The following is a 17,283-nucleotide window of genomic DNA, read 5'->3' as shown; positions in this document are numbered from 1 at the left end:
TATATGCTGCCCATCATAAATCAAAGCACGAGACAGACAGTTGTCGGAGGAGAAGACTGGAAAATGTGACAGAATGGACAATATTCGTCTCCACAATCTTCGCGAGTTCAATGAAGGATTCGCACAACGGCTTGTCCTGAAAGATGGATTTAAAAACATTAGCTGTTTACGGGCCACAACCTGTAAGTATGATTTATTTTTCGTTGATGTGTTTTCCTGTAATAGTTTGTATTGTTAATTGTACGTTGTAGCAAGGAAGTACACAGATGACAACGCTGTTTGGCTCTGCAAACCAGTTTGTTAAATGCTCATTCATACTTAACGTTATCCGACAAACACCTAACGTTACAAACTTTTTAAAAATCTCAACAGCGAACTTGGCATTAGTGTAAATTATTCTTTGATTAGAGCTTTTATGTATTGTTTATCTACGGGCATGCTAAACATGGTTCTGTGTTTGATTTGTCTACTATAGTAAAGCCAATGTTTAGTGTTCGTTTTGGGTTAATAGTTCTTGCGACAGATATTTGGCTATAATCGTTCTAAAAATACAAAAGTAACAGTGCCATTCAGTAGCGATCACTATAGATCCGCAGTCTTTATTCTTGAGGACTGAACAGGTTCTGCTCGATCATCTTCACTAAAATTGTCTGGGTCCGATTCAGGCTCAAATTGGTATGGTTTTATTGACGCCATCTAAGGCGCCTAAAGTGTGCCAAGAAAACATCCCCCACACCATTACACCACCACCACCAGCCTGCACAGTGGTAACAAGGCATGATAGATCCATGTTCTCATTCTGTTTACGCCAAATTCTGACTCTACCATCTGAATGTCTCAACAGAAATCGAGACTCATCAGACCAGGCAGCATTTTTCCAGTCTTCAAATGTCCAATTTTGGTGAGCTCGTGCAAATTGTAGCCTCTTTTTCCTATTTGTAGTGGAGATGAGTGGTACCCGGTGGGGTCTTCTGCTGTTGTAGCCCATCCGCCTCAAGGTTGTGCGTGTTGTGGCTTCACAAATGCTTTGCTGCATACCTCGGTTGTAACGAGTGGTTATTTCAGTCAAAGTTGCTCTTCTATCAGCTTGAATTGGTCGGCCAATTCTCCTCTGACCTCTAGCATCAACAAGGCATTTTCGCCCACAGGACTGCCACATACTGGACGTTTTTCCCTTTTCACACCATTCTTTGTAAACCCTAGAAATGGTTGTGCGTGAAAATCCCAGTAACTGAGCAGATTGTGAAATACTCAGACCGGCCCGTCTGGCACCAACAACCATGCCACGCTCAAAATTGCTTAAATCACCTTTCTTTCCAATTCTGACATTCAGTTTGGAGTTCAGGAGATTGTCTTGACCAGGACCACACCCCTGAATGCATTGAAGCAACTGCCATGTGATTGGTTGATTAGATAATTGCATTAATGAGAAATTGAACAGGTGTTCCTAATAATCCTTTAGGTGAGTGTACATGCTGCTGCTGATTGGGCTGACATTTTTGACACACCCACCAAACGAGATAAAACGCATCTCAAACCTGTTGCACACCGTTGCACACCGTTTACAGGAAACATGACGTTCAACCGGAAACCGTAGCAAAACGTTGCGCACCGGTTTGAGCTTTGAACGATCCCCAGATGAGAAAAAGTAACGCAAAAGTAATGTAATGCATTACTGTTCTTAAAATGTAACTAAGTAATGCAATTAGTTACTTTTTAAGGGAGTAACGCAATATTGAATTGCATTACTTTTCAAAGTAACCTTCCCCAACACTGCTACTGTATGCATGGTGAAGGATAACAGCTACTTTTATGAACTTCAAAAAAATAACATAGTTTTCATGCAGGTTTCCAAACAGATAGTCTGGTCGGTTCAGTCAAAATCTCATTTTCCTGAAAAAGGATCATATTGAGATCTCAAACGATCCCTGATCCTGGACATTAGCAGCACTGACGTCTCCTCTCACTACAGGAAGAGAGTTACTCTTCACACACACACACACACACACACACACACACACACACACACACACACACACACACAGCCGTCAGCTGAATGTCATCACAGCACAGCCCGTGTGAGAGAGGAGCCAGGGGCAGCAGCCGACAATTAATTTCTCGAAAAAGTGCTCTTTTAATTAAACAAATGGTCCTGAAAAATGGTAAGCGAGAACTAGTGTCAGAATTCCCACATGTGGAGGAGTTCATTACTGTTCACAGAGCCGCGGGTTAACCGACCTCTTACACGCACACACACACACGAGGTGTTTTACTCCGTTTATAGGAGCCCACAATGTAAATCACAGTGAACCCTGACTTTTTCATTTCCTGACTTTAACATATATAAAAAGACACTTTCATGCCCCCATCATATATTGACATTGACATTTTAAATCATATTAATTATAGCAAAATATCATAAATTACTTTGGCTTGAGTATAGATGTTCATTTTTGTCACATCTCTGGGTTGTTTTTTCATTTCATATTCATCTTCGTCATTTTATTTCTGTTCAGTTTTTTCAAACAAAACATGAATATGGATTTAATAATACATTTCTGTCCTCAATATCACTTTTCATCCTGTTAGTCTTTTAAATAATCGCAAATGTACAACCTTTATAATAAATATAACATACAACAGCGGATAAAAGAATGGCCATAACTAACAAAAGCCAGTTTCTTAATGTCATCACCCTCCATATCATATTGGAGGGAAATCAACATGACAGCCATAAGCAGCACTATCAATCAGTTCTGTGATGTTAGGTGGTTTGTATCACTGCCATTGTATAAAGAATCAAGTGTCTGAGCTTGATCAAATTCCTCACTCAAAGCCAAACGCTCAAACATGAAGTCACAATAATTTGAATGCAGCAATGGCAATGCAAAGTCCAGATTCACACTGTCATTTGTCCATGTGTCCAGTGCAGCCGGCTGAAACGCACCGTCTGCATCTGTCCTATAGCCAGACTTTCATCAGACATCTCCACTGCCTGACATGTGTGACGCTTTACATCACTATTCTCCAAGGACTCGAGACTTCTTCTCTCAAACAATGTCTTTGCACCTCACTGTGGAATATTCATGCGTGAGATGAATATTCCACATTCTTGTTATATTTACACCTAACACCAATAATAATCTTTCAAGCATGCAGAAATCCAACATAAACAAATGTCAATAAACATTTAAATCCAAACAATGAATAATGTAGTGAGACGCATTCATGTGAAAATGACACTTATTTTGCAACAAAATTGATGCATTTTGAAGTGTCCAAATATGTGGGGGGTGGGCGCTATATAATATATTATATTTAGGGCTGTCAAACAATTAATCCAAAATAAAAGTGTGTGTTTACATAATATAGGTGTGTGTACTGTGTACACATGCATGCATATTTTGCATGTATATATTGTATATATAATTTATATTATATACAAATATAAATATTTAATATATAAATATAACACATTTTTTAATAAATATATACATGCATGCATGTGTGTGTATTTATACATAATAATTATACACAGTACATACACACATATATTATTTAAACAAACTTTTATTTTGGATGCGATTAATCGTTTGACAGCACTAATTATATTATATTCCAAACAATAGAAAGCATATTCATCTTAAATAAAAATGAAGCCTACTACCTTTTTGTGCATTGTGACAATAATTCCCACATTCTCATTTAGTAAATATTTATATTGTATTTAAATTGTACTGTATTGTGAAATGTATGTATAGATGATGGTATTAGTTATAATGCCTTTAATTTAAAAGTTTGGATTCATTAATGTATCTTAATCAGTATTATGGGCCTATATTTATTACTATTATATTAATAATAAATTATTCATAATTTTTTGTTTTCAGTTTTCATTTGTTTGTTTGCTTTTGTCATTTTATATAATTTTCTTAGCTTATTTATTTCAGTTTTAGTCATTTTCTACTTATTTTATTTCAGTTAGTTCTTGCTCATTTGAATTTACATTTTTTTAAGTTCAAGGTTTTTCATATAACACTTGCATAGTATTTTATTTCAATGAGCGGAACTGATTTTAATAGTCTTAGCTCAGTGTTTTTCATAACGCTTCTCTCACATTAGCAGTGTGAGGCCTGAGGTTTTGTCACATTTCAGGATAGGGCCTACCGTCTGTCACCCCCCCAAAAACAAACACACACGCGGTCACAAATACGCTACATTTACCCACAGCCACCAAACGAAACTACCGCGATTCACTCTAGAGATGAGCAGTGCTAATGTTAGCGGTGAGAATCGCACGTGTTCGCGAGCGCGGGAAGCTGCTGGCCGTGTGAAGTCGTTGTTTGCGGCCGGCGCGGCACTCCGAGCAGCTGTGGGTGAAGGAGATGCTCAGATTTGCTTTCACACAGCCCGGAGCGCATCAGAGAGGAAGACGGCGATGTCAGACATGCCTTCGTCACGTCACCGCCCGCCAGCAGTCCTCATACCCTCTCAAACGGCTCGCGGAGAGAAGCGCTACAGGAGCGCGCGGTTAAGAATAGCAGAAGTCATGTCGCATCAGATGCAAGTGCTCGGCGTGTTTTGGGGGCTGTTTCGTAGCGGCGCGGAACTCGCGCGAGTCTCCCCTCCTGCAGTGATTATCTGCTGCCGTTTGCATGCTGTCACTCTTCCTTGGTGCTCTGCGCGGGAGCTTTGGCCCTCGGGTTGACATAATCCCGCGGAGGGGCCCGAGCGCGGACCCTTTATTAAAGTGATTCTGTTAAAGCGCCGGCAATGCATTACAGCTGGCCTGTTCCCCGCGGACTGTGTGGTTATTGTGCAGTGGAGACATCCCTTCTTGTTTTATATCTGTGTCGTTTCAAAAAGGTGTTTTAGGTTTATTGACTAAATTAAAGTAAAAACCCACCTATATGCATGTTTAGAGCCACGTGACGGCTGTTGGCAGAAGGAAGACGACATGATCCCTTTTGGCCACAGTAGGCCTACAAGGGAGCATTGCATGTCCAATAAGACCAATCAAATGTAATCAAGCTCATATTGCAAAACCGCATACTGTATTAGCCTACTGTAAAAATTCGATCATCATTTACTCACCCTCATGTCATTCCCGCAATGTGACTTTATGAAAAATGTTCATGCTGCATCTTCCCAGCTCTAAAACAAAAAACAAAACAAAACAAAAATCATAAAACAAACTGACTTATGCACTATATATTTATATATAAAACAGCCAGACAGTGTGTGTGTTTAGTTTCATAAAGCTCATGTGTTGACCATGAATTAGATGCATGTGGTTAAAGAGATCGGGATGTTGTCTTTATAGACAGCATTTGATTGGACATTAATTTAGACACGCCCACCAGTGCAATATGAGGTAATCGATATTATATCAAAAATGACTAATAAAATAGACAAATGAGACATTTTTATAGAGTTACGCAGCTAACAGGGAACGTTCTCGAAACCTCCCTAATGTTCTGACAGGTTCTCTCACATGAACAAACGTTTGATCGTTCAAAGTGTTCATCTGCTCTTTAGTAAATGGAATGCTTTTTCCCCCTGAAACATTTAGTTGGATGTTCATTTAACATTTTTTTAAATGGTACTCCTTTTTTTAGGATGTTCAGAGAACATTCAAAAGTAACATTCCCATAATGTTTCCAGAATGATAAAATGGAATGTTCACAAAATGAGATGACACAAAATGCTATTTTTAATTTCATCTGAATATCAACATTTGTGGGATTTAGTCGGTCGACACAGTTTTGAGGTTAATTGATCTAATTTTATGTCCTATTAATTTAATTTAGCGATCTATGACATTATATTATATTGAGTATCAAAGGTTTTTTTTTGTCTATTTGTTAATGAGGGATTTGTGGACATGTTAATGTTTTTAGATTTGTGGAGTTAAAGTTATAGTTTTTATTTTGAAGTAAAAAGATGAAATTAGACCCTTGGTGTAAGATGGGCCACCCACAATTGTCACAGAAGGTCCTGAGTGGCATGTTGTTACTAGTGTTATTATTTTTAAATGTAATAATTAATGTAATTAATGGGGTTATTTTTTAGTATTTCCATGAATTAGATGTACATTTCAGACATCTTCACTTCCATTAAAGGGCACCTATTATGCCCCTTTTTATAATATAAGTCTCAGGGGTCCCCAGAGTGTGTCTGTGAAGTTTCAGATCCAAATTCCTTACAGATCATTTAATATACCATTTGGAAAATGCCAATTTTGGGGTTTGAGAAAAATTTGCTGTTTTGTGTGCCTCTCCTTTAAATGCAAATTAACTGCTGCTCCCGCCCCAGAGGGCGGAGCCTTCACAGATCGTGAACAGGAATGAAAACTGAAACATTATACATCTGGTTGATCATCTCTATCGCGGACACTCTCACGTGACATTGCAGTTCTTCATCACCATGAAATATTATCATCTGCATGCGTTTTAAAGCCTTATCACTCTCAACTTGAGCGCACACACCCGACGCATGCGCACAGAGAGCTGGATGTTGGTGCGTCAGTGAGTATTAAACTACTAGACTAACGTTAGTTCTCTTTCATGTGTTATTGCGATTAAACTGTCAAATGCACACAAGGTGTCAGAAACACACAAAGTTCACATGAAAACAGTTGGTTATGTCTGTGCACGTATGCAGCAAGTACAGAAATCCTGTGTGTATATTAGATCTGTGTAACGTTACTAAAGTGAAAGCAGTGTAATATACAGTACCTACTGCTATATCTGCTGTTAATATGAATCAAACAACAAAAGAAAAACAGAAAATATCTCACTGCTCTTGACTGAATGAACTTTAGTAGCATTTCTTACTTGAATGCTGCTGTTAATGCTCTGGCGAGGAGATAAACATGGCGGACTGTGTACAGCTCTCTGAGGGCGGGGTCTATGCTAATACAGCAGTGTCCATCAACACTCGTGGGCGGGGCCTGTGAAATGTGACGTCACTTTGTCAGGAATCTGCAAACTTGTTCTGAGACACTGCTTATGATTTATGGGGATTTAAAAAAAAAGAGTGGGTGGATTTTTTCCATTATAGTTTGGTTGTGTACATACACTGCCAACACACATTTATGGTCAAACACCATGTAAAAGTGAATTTTGCATAATAGGTGCCCTTTAAAACCTATACAAGTTAGTTGAGTGAAATCATTACATTTGCATACACTCTAAAAAATGCTGGGTTGTTTCAACCCACGTTTGGGTAAAATATGGGCATACCCAACCGATGGGTTTAAAAATGTCATTTAAAAATGCTTGGGTTTGTTCATATTTGACCCAACCATGGGTTAAAACAACCCAGCATTTTTTAGAGTGTAGTGCTATTATGACATATCTTCAATTAAAATATAGCCAATTAAATATGCATAAGTGATAGAATAATATAATCAAATTCTGCTTTCTCTGGTATTCAATTTATCTAATTTGACTAAATTAAATTTTAAATAGAATAGTTGATTTAGTATTTTACATTGACATTTAAAAAATATAAATAAATATGAATAAGAATTATATCAAACGTTGTTGTTTTTTCAGGACTTCCGCGTCTCCTTTTGAGCTCTTCTGCTGTTTAAATGTTTGACAGGCTCCGTCTGTCTTTCATATCCGATTATACACAATAGATGGACACGTTGTGATTGTATAGCAACAGTAATTCTGCAGCTTGTTTGACACGTGTCGGCTCTTTATGTCACGTCTGTCCTATTTCTTCACGCGGGGATGTATATAAGAAAGTTTTTGATGGGGAAAAAAAAAAGATTTACTTTCAATTAAAAGGCTCTGATTGAAAAAACGACCATTTCTACAAACTTCATTCTTCATCAAGAATCCAATTACCGTGTGAAAGGGAAAGTGTAAAGAGTTTTTATTGAATGTAGTTGGTAATGATGGACTCTGAATGTAATAACTCTGCCAATTAGCCGTTTTCATTTGATTTAGGCTGACTTTATGATCTCTCTCAATATCAATTACACGGGAAGCTTTCAAAGCTCTTCTTCACCGCGAGACGGGCAGAGGAGAGTCTAATTAATGCATTCTAACCAGTTTTCATTTGCGGGTTAATTACCAATTCACAGTTTCTAGGTCAAGCACACCATGTCTACTGTCACACAAAGTGACTCTTTGACAGAGTGCTATGGCTATTTTTATATTTAACAAAAAAAAACATTTAATAACCAATCTTGCAATGCTACACATAATTATTATTTTAATTGACAAAGTTTTACAGAATGTATTCTACACTCCCCACCACCACATTTGTGTTTTATTTATCGTCTGTCTTGCATTATTTGATATTTTATCTTTATTGTCAAATGTTTTGCAGAATTCTAAAATTACATGTGCTTCAGTATACCGTGATGCTGGAAATACATTACATTTTCTTCTTTCAGATCACATAAGCAGCCATGCTCCTAAAGATTTGTCAGTTAATGTCAGCAAGTTTATTTAGTGCTGCTGAATAAACAGAGGCGGACAGTACTTAAGTATTTTTACTTTTTACTTTTAATTTTATTTTTCAAGTGTATGTACTTTATCAGTGTTCTTCTTTGGAAAACTTTTACTTCACAACCTTCCAAAACATAATATTGCACTTTTTACTGCACTATGTTTCATATTGAATATCATGTAATACTTAATTGCATTAAAAATTTAGTATTGTGTACTTTTTTACTTGAGTACAAGTAAGAAAGTGCTATAGTTTTAATGTAATTAAGTATTCAAGGTAGAAAAAACAACAACTTTTATTTATGAAATGTAGTGCAGTAAAAAGTATGACATTATTAATTATGCTTTGGAATGTAATGAATTAAAAGTTTTCCAAAGAAAAACACTGATAAAATATATGCTTGCAAAATGTACTGGAGTAGAAAGTAAAAATACTTAAGCACTGTCTGCCTCTGTGAATAAAGCAGAATATTCTTACATGATTTCTCTTCTTTTTCATTTACACATCTAATCGAAAGTTTACAAAAGCATCGGAGTACTGTGGATATTGTTGGCTCCTCCAAGATTATTATAAGAAAAAATAAAACTAAAACCACGGATGCTCTCAACGTTTGCTGCTTTGCCCTGCCAGCAGGGGTCAGTGTTGCTGTGGAAACTGATATTGAAACTGGAAATTGAGGAGGACAGTGGCCAACAGTACTAGATCAACCATGAGAATAATATAGATCTATCCGTCCAGTTGTCTGTCCAGTAACAGTGATTTATATGCATATGTGCATATAAATATGTGATTTTGGTGGTGGTCAGTCTACACATTCACATTAATAATGCTCAGTTACTCAGTCTATTCTCCTAACATTTGCAAGTTTCTAATTATGCACTCTTTTGTGTTTGTTTGTGCTTCATTCAGTCGGTGAATGAAGAGACAGTGCTGTGGAATGCGTATCATCTCGGTGTGTGCGTGTGTGTGTGTGTGTGTGTGTGTGTGTGTGTGTGTATTGGCTGCTGCACTAGTGATTGATGTTGTTCTTCAGAGGAGTGTGTGTTCGCTGTGCTCAGGGAGCTGCAGTCCAGATCTCTGTTTATTTGTGTTCAGTCAGGGGCCGTGGCCCTCAACCAACTCCATCCTCTCGCTGGGTCACTGTGTGTTCAGACAGCGGTCTGATATGATTGAAGCAATAAAGAGCCTGATATGAACACACGAAAAACAGTTTCACCCACCCAGAGGAAAGTGTTATTGCTTTTTTTCAGCCCAGGACATTTAAGGGACGTATCAACTCTGTTTCTTCTGAAATTCCTGACGAAAAATAAAAATAGATCCACAATAGTTGTCATACACTCTTAAAAATAAAGGTTACAAAAGTGTTTTTTTTTTTTTTCACAGTGATGCCATAGGACCATTTTTGGGTTCCATAAAGAACCTTTCAGTAAAACATTCTTAAAATATATATTTTTTTATTAGTGTGAAGAACATTTGAATAATCTAAAGGACCATTTTCCACTCTAAACCTTTTGTGGAATGGAAAGGGTCCATTAAAGGTTCTCCATGCACCATTGATGCCAATAAAGAACCTTGATTTGTAAGAGTGTTCTGGAAGAATTTACAATTTTTTTGTAATGTTTTAGAAGCTCACCAAGGTTGCATTTACATGATCAAAAATGCAGTAATATTGTAAATATATATACCTTACAATTTAAAATAACATGTTTTGTGTTGTAAACTGTGATTTATTCTAAAAAAACACTTAAAAAACAACCCAAGGGCTGGGTAAATATAGGACAGAACACATATTGGGTTAATTTTACCCAGAAAATTGGGTTGTTTATTTAAACCATCATAATGGGTTGATGAATTTTTACTTTAATGCTAGTCTTTTTTAATTTTTTTACTTCATACAATAATTAATGTTTACGGATGAACTTAAATCTTCTATTTTTTTAAATACTCGACACAACCACTGCATGATAATTCCTTTGTTTTTGATACAGTATAGCATATTTTATAATTGTTACATATTACCTAAATTTAAGCTTGTTAGATATTAGAAGTAAAAAAATGTAAGTTTACCGTAAATTTAGCTTGTATCATATTCAGCGGGGGAACTTTTAACTTCAGACCGCCGCCCTGCATTTCACTCATAGCCAAAATATATACGGTGACTGACTCCATAACCTGTCCATAAACAATCAGTGTACAGTTCTGAGAACATGTTTTAACATCATAAGTGTTTATATTCTGTATCTTCTTGAATATCATAAAACCTTATGCAAGGGCAAGGCACCAGGCCTTTCCATGACAAAAAAAAACCACTCGTTTAGGTGACTCACATCGCGCCCCTGTATGTTGCTTTACATAAAACAATAAAACAATATTCAGCACAATAATGAATTTAAATATAAAATAAAATGTTCACAAACCTTTAATTTACCGAAGACATGCACCAATTTGACTGCTCTCTCCTGAAGAGGTCGCAAAAAGCCTGTGATAAATAATTTAACCCCTGGGTTGTTACGTCTGACCCAGGATCTGGGTTACACAAAAACTACCCAAACACTGGGTTATTATGCCTGACCCAGGATCTGTGTTATACACAAAAACTACCCAAACACTGGGTTATTATTCCTGACCCAGGATCTGTGTTATACACAAAACTACCCAAACACTGGGTTGTTACATCTGACCCAGGATCTGTGTTATACACAAAACTACCCAAACACTGGGTTATTATGCCTGACCCAGGATCTGTGTTATACACAAAAACTACCCAAACACTGGGTTGTTACATCTAACCCAGGATCTGTGTTATACACAAGACTACCCAAACACTGGGTTGTTACGTCTGACCCAGGATCTGTGTTATACACAAAACTACCCAAACACTGGGTTGTTACGTCTGACCCAGGATCTGGGTTACACAAAAACTACCCAAACACTGGGTTATTATGCCTGACCCAGGATCTGTGTTATACACAAAAACTACCCAAACACTGGGTTGTTACGTCTGACCCAGGATCTGTGTTATACACAAAACTACCCAAACACTGGGTTGTTACGTCTGACCCAGGATCTGGGTTACACAAAACTACCCAAACACTGGGTTGTTACGTCTGACCCAGGATCTGGGTTACATAAAAACTACCCAAACACTGGGTCGTTACATCTGACCCAGGATCTGTGTTATACACAAGACTACCCAAACACTGGGTTGTTACATCTGACCCAGGATCTGTGTTATACACAAAACTACCCAAACACTGGGTTGTTACATCTGACCCAGGATCTGTGTTATACACAAAACTACCCAAACACTGGGTTATTATGCCTGACCCAGGATCTGTGTTATACACAAAAACTACCCAAACACTGGGTTGTTACGTCTGACCCAGGATCTGTGTTATACACAAAACTACCCAAACACTGGGTTGTTACGTCTGACCCAGGATCTGTGTTATACACAAAACTACCCAAACACTGGGTTGTTACGTCTGACCCAGGATCTGGGTTACATAAAAACTACCCAAACACTGGGTCGTTACATCTGACCCAGGATCTGTGTTATTCACAAAACTACCCAAACACTGGGTTGTTACATCTGACCCAGGATCTGTGTTATACACAAAACTACCCAAACACTGGGTTATTATGCCTGACCCAGGATCTGTGTTATACACAAAACTACCCAAACACTGGGTTGTTACGTCTGACCCAGGATCTGTGTTATACACAAAACTACCCAAACACTGGGTTGTTACGTCTGACCCAGGATCTGTGTTATACACAAAACTACCCAAACACTGGGTTGTTACATCTGACCCAGGATCTGTGTTATACACAAAACTACCCAAACACTGGGTTGTTACATCTGACCCAGGATCTGTGTTATACACAAAACTACCCAAACACTGGGTTGTTACATCTGACCCAGGATCTGTGTTATACACAAAACTACCCAAACACTGGGTTGTTACATCTGACCCAGGATCTGTGTTATACACAAAACTACCCAAACACTGGGTTGTTACGTCTGACCCAGGATCTGTGTTATACACAAAACTACCCAAACACTGGGTTGTTACGTCTGACCCAGGATCTGTGTTATACACAAAACTACCCAAACACTGGGTTGTTACGTCTGACCCAGGATCTGGGTTACATAAAAACTACCCAAACACTGGGTCGTTACATCTGACCCAGGATCTGTGTTATACACAAAACTACCCAAACACTGGGTTGTTACATCTGACCCAGGATCTGTGTTATACACAAAACTACCCAAACACTGGGTTATTATGCCTGACCCAGGATCTGTGTTATACACAAAAACTACCCAAACACTGGGTTATTATTCCTGACCCAGGATCTGTGTTATACACAAAACTACCCAAACACTGGGTTGTTACATCTGACCCAGGATCTGTGTTATACACAAAACTACCCAAACACTGGGTTATTATTCCTGACCCAGGATCTGTGTTATACACAAAACTACCCAAACACTGGGTTGTTACATCTGACCCAGGATCTGTGTTATACACAAAAACTACCCAAACACTGGGTTGTTACATCTAACCCAGGATCTGTGTTATACACAAGACTACCCAAACACTGGGTTGTTACGTCTGACCCAGGATCTGTGTTATACACAAAACTACCCAAACACTGGGTTGTTACGTCTGACCCAGGATCTGGGTTACACAAAAACTACCCAAACACTGGGTTATTATGCCTGACCCAGGATCTGTGTTATACACAAAAACTACCCAATCACTGGGTTGTTACGTCTGACCCAGGATCTGTGTTATACACAAAACTACCCAAACACTGGGTTGTTACGTCTGACCCAGGATCTGGGTTACACAAAACTACCCAAACACTGGGTTGTTACGTCTGACCTAGGATCTGTGTTATACACAAAACTACCCAAACACTGGGTTGTTACGTCTGACCCAGGATCTGTGTTATACACAAAACTACCCAAACACTGGGTTGTTACGTCTGACCCAGGATCTGGGTTACATAAAAACTACCCAAACACTGGGTCGTTACATCTGACCCAGGATCTGTGTTATACACAAAACTACCCAAACACTGGGTTGTTACATCTGACCCAGGATCTGTGTTATACACAAAACTACCCAAACACTGGGTTGTTACATCTGACCCAGGATCTGTGTTATACACAAAACTACCCAAACACTGGGTAGTTATTGAACTTCATTGTGTTATGTTTTAGGGTTAACGTAAATGTCCGTAAAATTACTGAACAATGTCCGGTAATAAGCTGCCAGTACCTTTTCTGTTAATTTATGGATTTGTTTTTTACAGTGATATAACATTTGAACGGTGGTATAGAATATAAAACTAACGTGACTGTGATAAGACATGATTGAGTTCATGTTGAGATGGATTGCAGATCTGAGCACCGTTTGAGACTCTCGTGAGATCTCTTGTGAAACTCACATTTGGGTCATTTTCTCAGGATAAAAGCAGGCGACGTCAGCAAAAATCTCCACTTGCTCTGCTTTTAATCTCTTTACTGCCTATAGGAGAAACAACTGAGATATTACAGAGATTTTTGTGAGTTTTGGGGGATATAATGTTTAAAAGGAACAGTTGATAATGAAAATTCTGTCATTTTACTCCCTCTGAATGACTATCTGTGGAATAGATATGAAGAAGAAAAAAATGTGCACATAAATTTCAGATTACTAAAAGGAGTTTGCATGTGCCAGAAGTTGTGATCAGACTGGTGTTGAATGATGGCAGTGGGTGTTTTGCTTGTGGAGTCATTCGGTCACCGTCTCTCTCTGTGTTTTTCTCTCAGGTTCTGCTCGGCACAGCGAGTGACGAATGATGTGCTTTGCTCTGATGTAGGAAAATAAACCTTTCTAATGTGACATGCCGCTCTGGCCTGAGGAAGAGAAAGGCCAAACAGAAATCAACAGGGCCTCCGTGTAGCCCCTCAGCCAACTCCCCCAGGGGCTATATGGTTTACACCACTGGGCAAAAGGGCCCGGGACTCCGGGGAAAAATCAGACCACATGCTCGCTGAAATGGGACGAAGAGGGAAATATTTATATTCTCAAAGAAACAAAGCAGTGAGTCGGACTCTCTCTGAGAACAGTGTTTGTGGCCAAACCTTTCAGCAGCTATCATGATACTTCTTCTGGAAGAAAAAAGGCCTTGATTTGGTGTTATCGGGTGTTTGGGTTCAATACACTCGAACAGACAGTCATTTTGATTTTAAAACAAAAATAACATTTACATTTGTTACACTTAATAAATGCTGTTCTTTTGAACTTTATTCATCGAAGAAAATGTTTTACAGTTGCCACAAAAATATGAATCAGCACAACTGTTTTCAACATTGATAATAATCAGAAATGTTTTGGGATCATGTCCCTATAGTGAAAAATAAATATACCAAAATGTATTTGAAATCACTGTAAAAAAAAAAAAAAAAAAAAAAAGTACAATCAACTTTAAGTCAAAGTCATTTCAACTTAAATGACATTAAAGTGACTTAAAAAATGAGTTGATGATTTAAAGCAGTGTAAAACATGTTGTCATAACTTATTGATCATATAACATGAGGTAGGATGTAGGTGTAGTGTAAGCTTAGGTGAGAGTCGACGCCTCTCGCGGTTCAAACAAATAGCAAGCTCAATATTCAAGCTCCTCCCACATTTCTCTTTAAAAATTCTCGTTTTATACTTCCAATTCATGAGGTGTGTTTCGTTTTGCTCTACCCTCTGTGCTTCCGCGTTCATCAATATACATTTTCTGACAAAAATGCATTGCTTCACTTCAGAAGGCCTTTATTAACCCCCTGGAGTCGTATGGGTTACTTTTATCAGGGATGGATGTGCCTTTTTGGGCTTCAAAATCCAAGTACTATTCACTCTATAAAGCTTGGAAGAGCCAGGATACTTTTTTTAACCCTAAAACAGGCAACATGAACCACGAGTTACACACTCTTTATGCTGGTCACATGATTTGTTTCAAGTTTTCTGTGATCAATTAGTCAGCCTGACCTAAACCCAACATGGGCGCCATTGGTGCAGGACATTCAGATTTTGTGATAATTAAATATATATTTATTGTACTTTTTTTCAGAAAAAAGCAAAACAACTGCTAATATTAATTGTGAACATTGTCTTAAGAAAATTAAAGGGATAGTTCACCCAAAAATGAAAATTAGCCCATGATTTACTCACCCTCAAGTCATCCTAGGTGTATGACATTCTTCTTTCAGACGAATAAAATCATAAAATAATATTTTGTTATATTACAAAAGTCCAGGCTAATCCAAGCGTTATTATAGCATTAATAGCTGTTCTGTTTTTGAAGTCCATAAAAAGTGCACCTGCCCATCAAATAACGTGCTCCACGCGGCTCTGGGGTGTTAATAAAGGCCTTCTGAAGCAAATCGATGCGTTTGTGTAAGAGAAATATCCATATTTAAAGCTTTATAAAGTAAAGTTTCGGCCGACCACCTTCCGTGTTCAGTTTATGGAAAAAGTGTTGAAAGGTCCTCTGCCGATCGAAAGACTAACGCGACCAGGTCCGCTCGTCATGATGTCACGTACGCATCTTGAGTTTCACTTTCAACATTCAACACTTTTCCACGGAAGGCGATTGGCTGGAGCTTTACTTAATAAAGTTTTAAATATGAATATTTTTCTTACACAAATGCGTCGATTCGCTTCAGAAGGCCTTTATTAACACCCCGGAGCCGCATGGAGCACGTTATTCGATGGACAGGTGCATTTTTTATGGACTTCAAAAACAGAGCAACTATTACTGCAATTCTAATGCATGGATTAGCCTGGACTTTTATAATATAACTCTGATTGTGTTCATCTGAAAGAAGAATGTTATATACACCTAGGATGACTTGAGGGTTAGGACCGAGGCCCTTAGGGAAGACCCTAATAGGCCCTCCAGGCCACTGGGCCCACTGTACACAGTCCCCCTTCATACAATCTATGTATTCTGAGTAAAAAATAAATGGCAAAACTGATATTAGCCATTACTTTTGTTGACTACATCTCATAAAATCATCAAATATTAAAAAAATTCCTTTGGATATGTTTTACTTAAGTCCAGATTAAATAAGCTGATTATTTTCCAGTCGTGCTTGTTTAAGGGTTAATAATAATTTTCAATAAAAGTGCTTGGCTTAAAGAAGAAAATCATATACCTAGGATGGCTTGAGGATAAATTATGGGTTCATTTTCAATTAACCCTTTAAGTCTAAAGGTTGTTGTAAGACTGAAACTACCCTGCAATTTTAATTATTTATAATATCCTTTACTAAGGCCACATCCACACGAAGCCAGAGCTTTCCCTGTCCAATCTTTTTTTACCTCAAGTGAACAGCATCGGTCGCCGTAGATCTCGAGCATAAACTAAAACTATAATCTACAACGTAAACTGTGTAGGAGACCGACACAGGATAGACTGAAATTATTGAATAAAGTCGCACAAAAAGTATTGCCGTCGCTTCATAATATTAAGGATGAACCACTGGAGTCACATGGACTATTTTACAATCTCTTTATTACCTTTCTGGGCCTTGAAAGTGTTCATTAAATTGCTGTCAATGGAGGGGACAGAGAACTCTCAGATTTCATCAAAAATATCTTCATTTGTGTTCTGAAGATGAACGAAGGTCTTACGGGTTTGCAACAACGTGAGGGTGAGTTTTCATTTTTGGGTGAACTAACCCTTTAAAGTTCAAACTATCCCTTTCTTTCTTCTGTTCCAAACCTGTATGAGTTTCTTTTGCTGAACACAAAAGAAGATATTTTG

Source organism: Gobio gobio (assembly GCF_949357685.1).
Source record: "Gobio gobio genome assembly, chromosome: 17".
NCBI lineage: Eukaryota > Metazoa > Chordata > Actinopteri > Cypriniformes > Gobionidae > Gobio > Gobio gobio.
The sequence above is the reverse complement of the archived record's forward strand: the minus strand, read 5'-3'. Positions refer to the sequence as shown.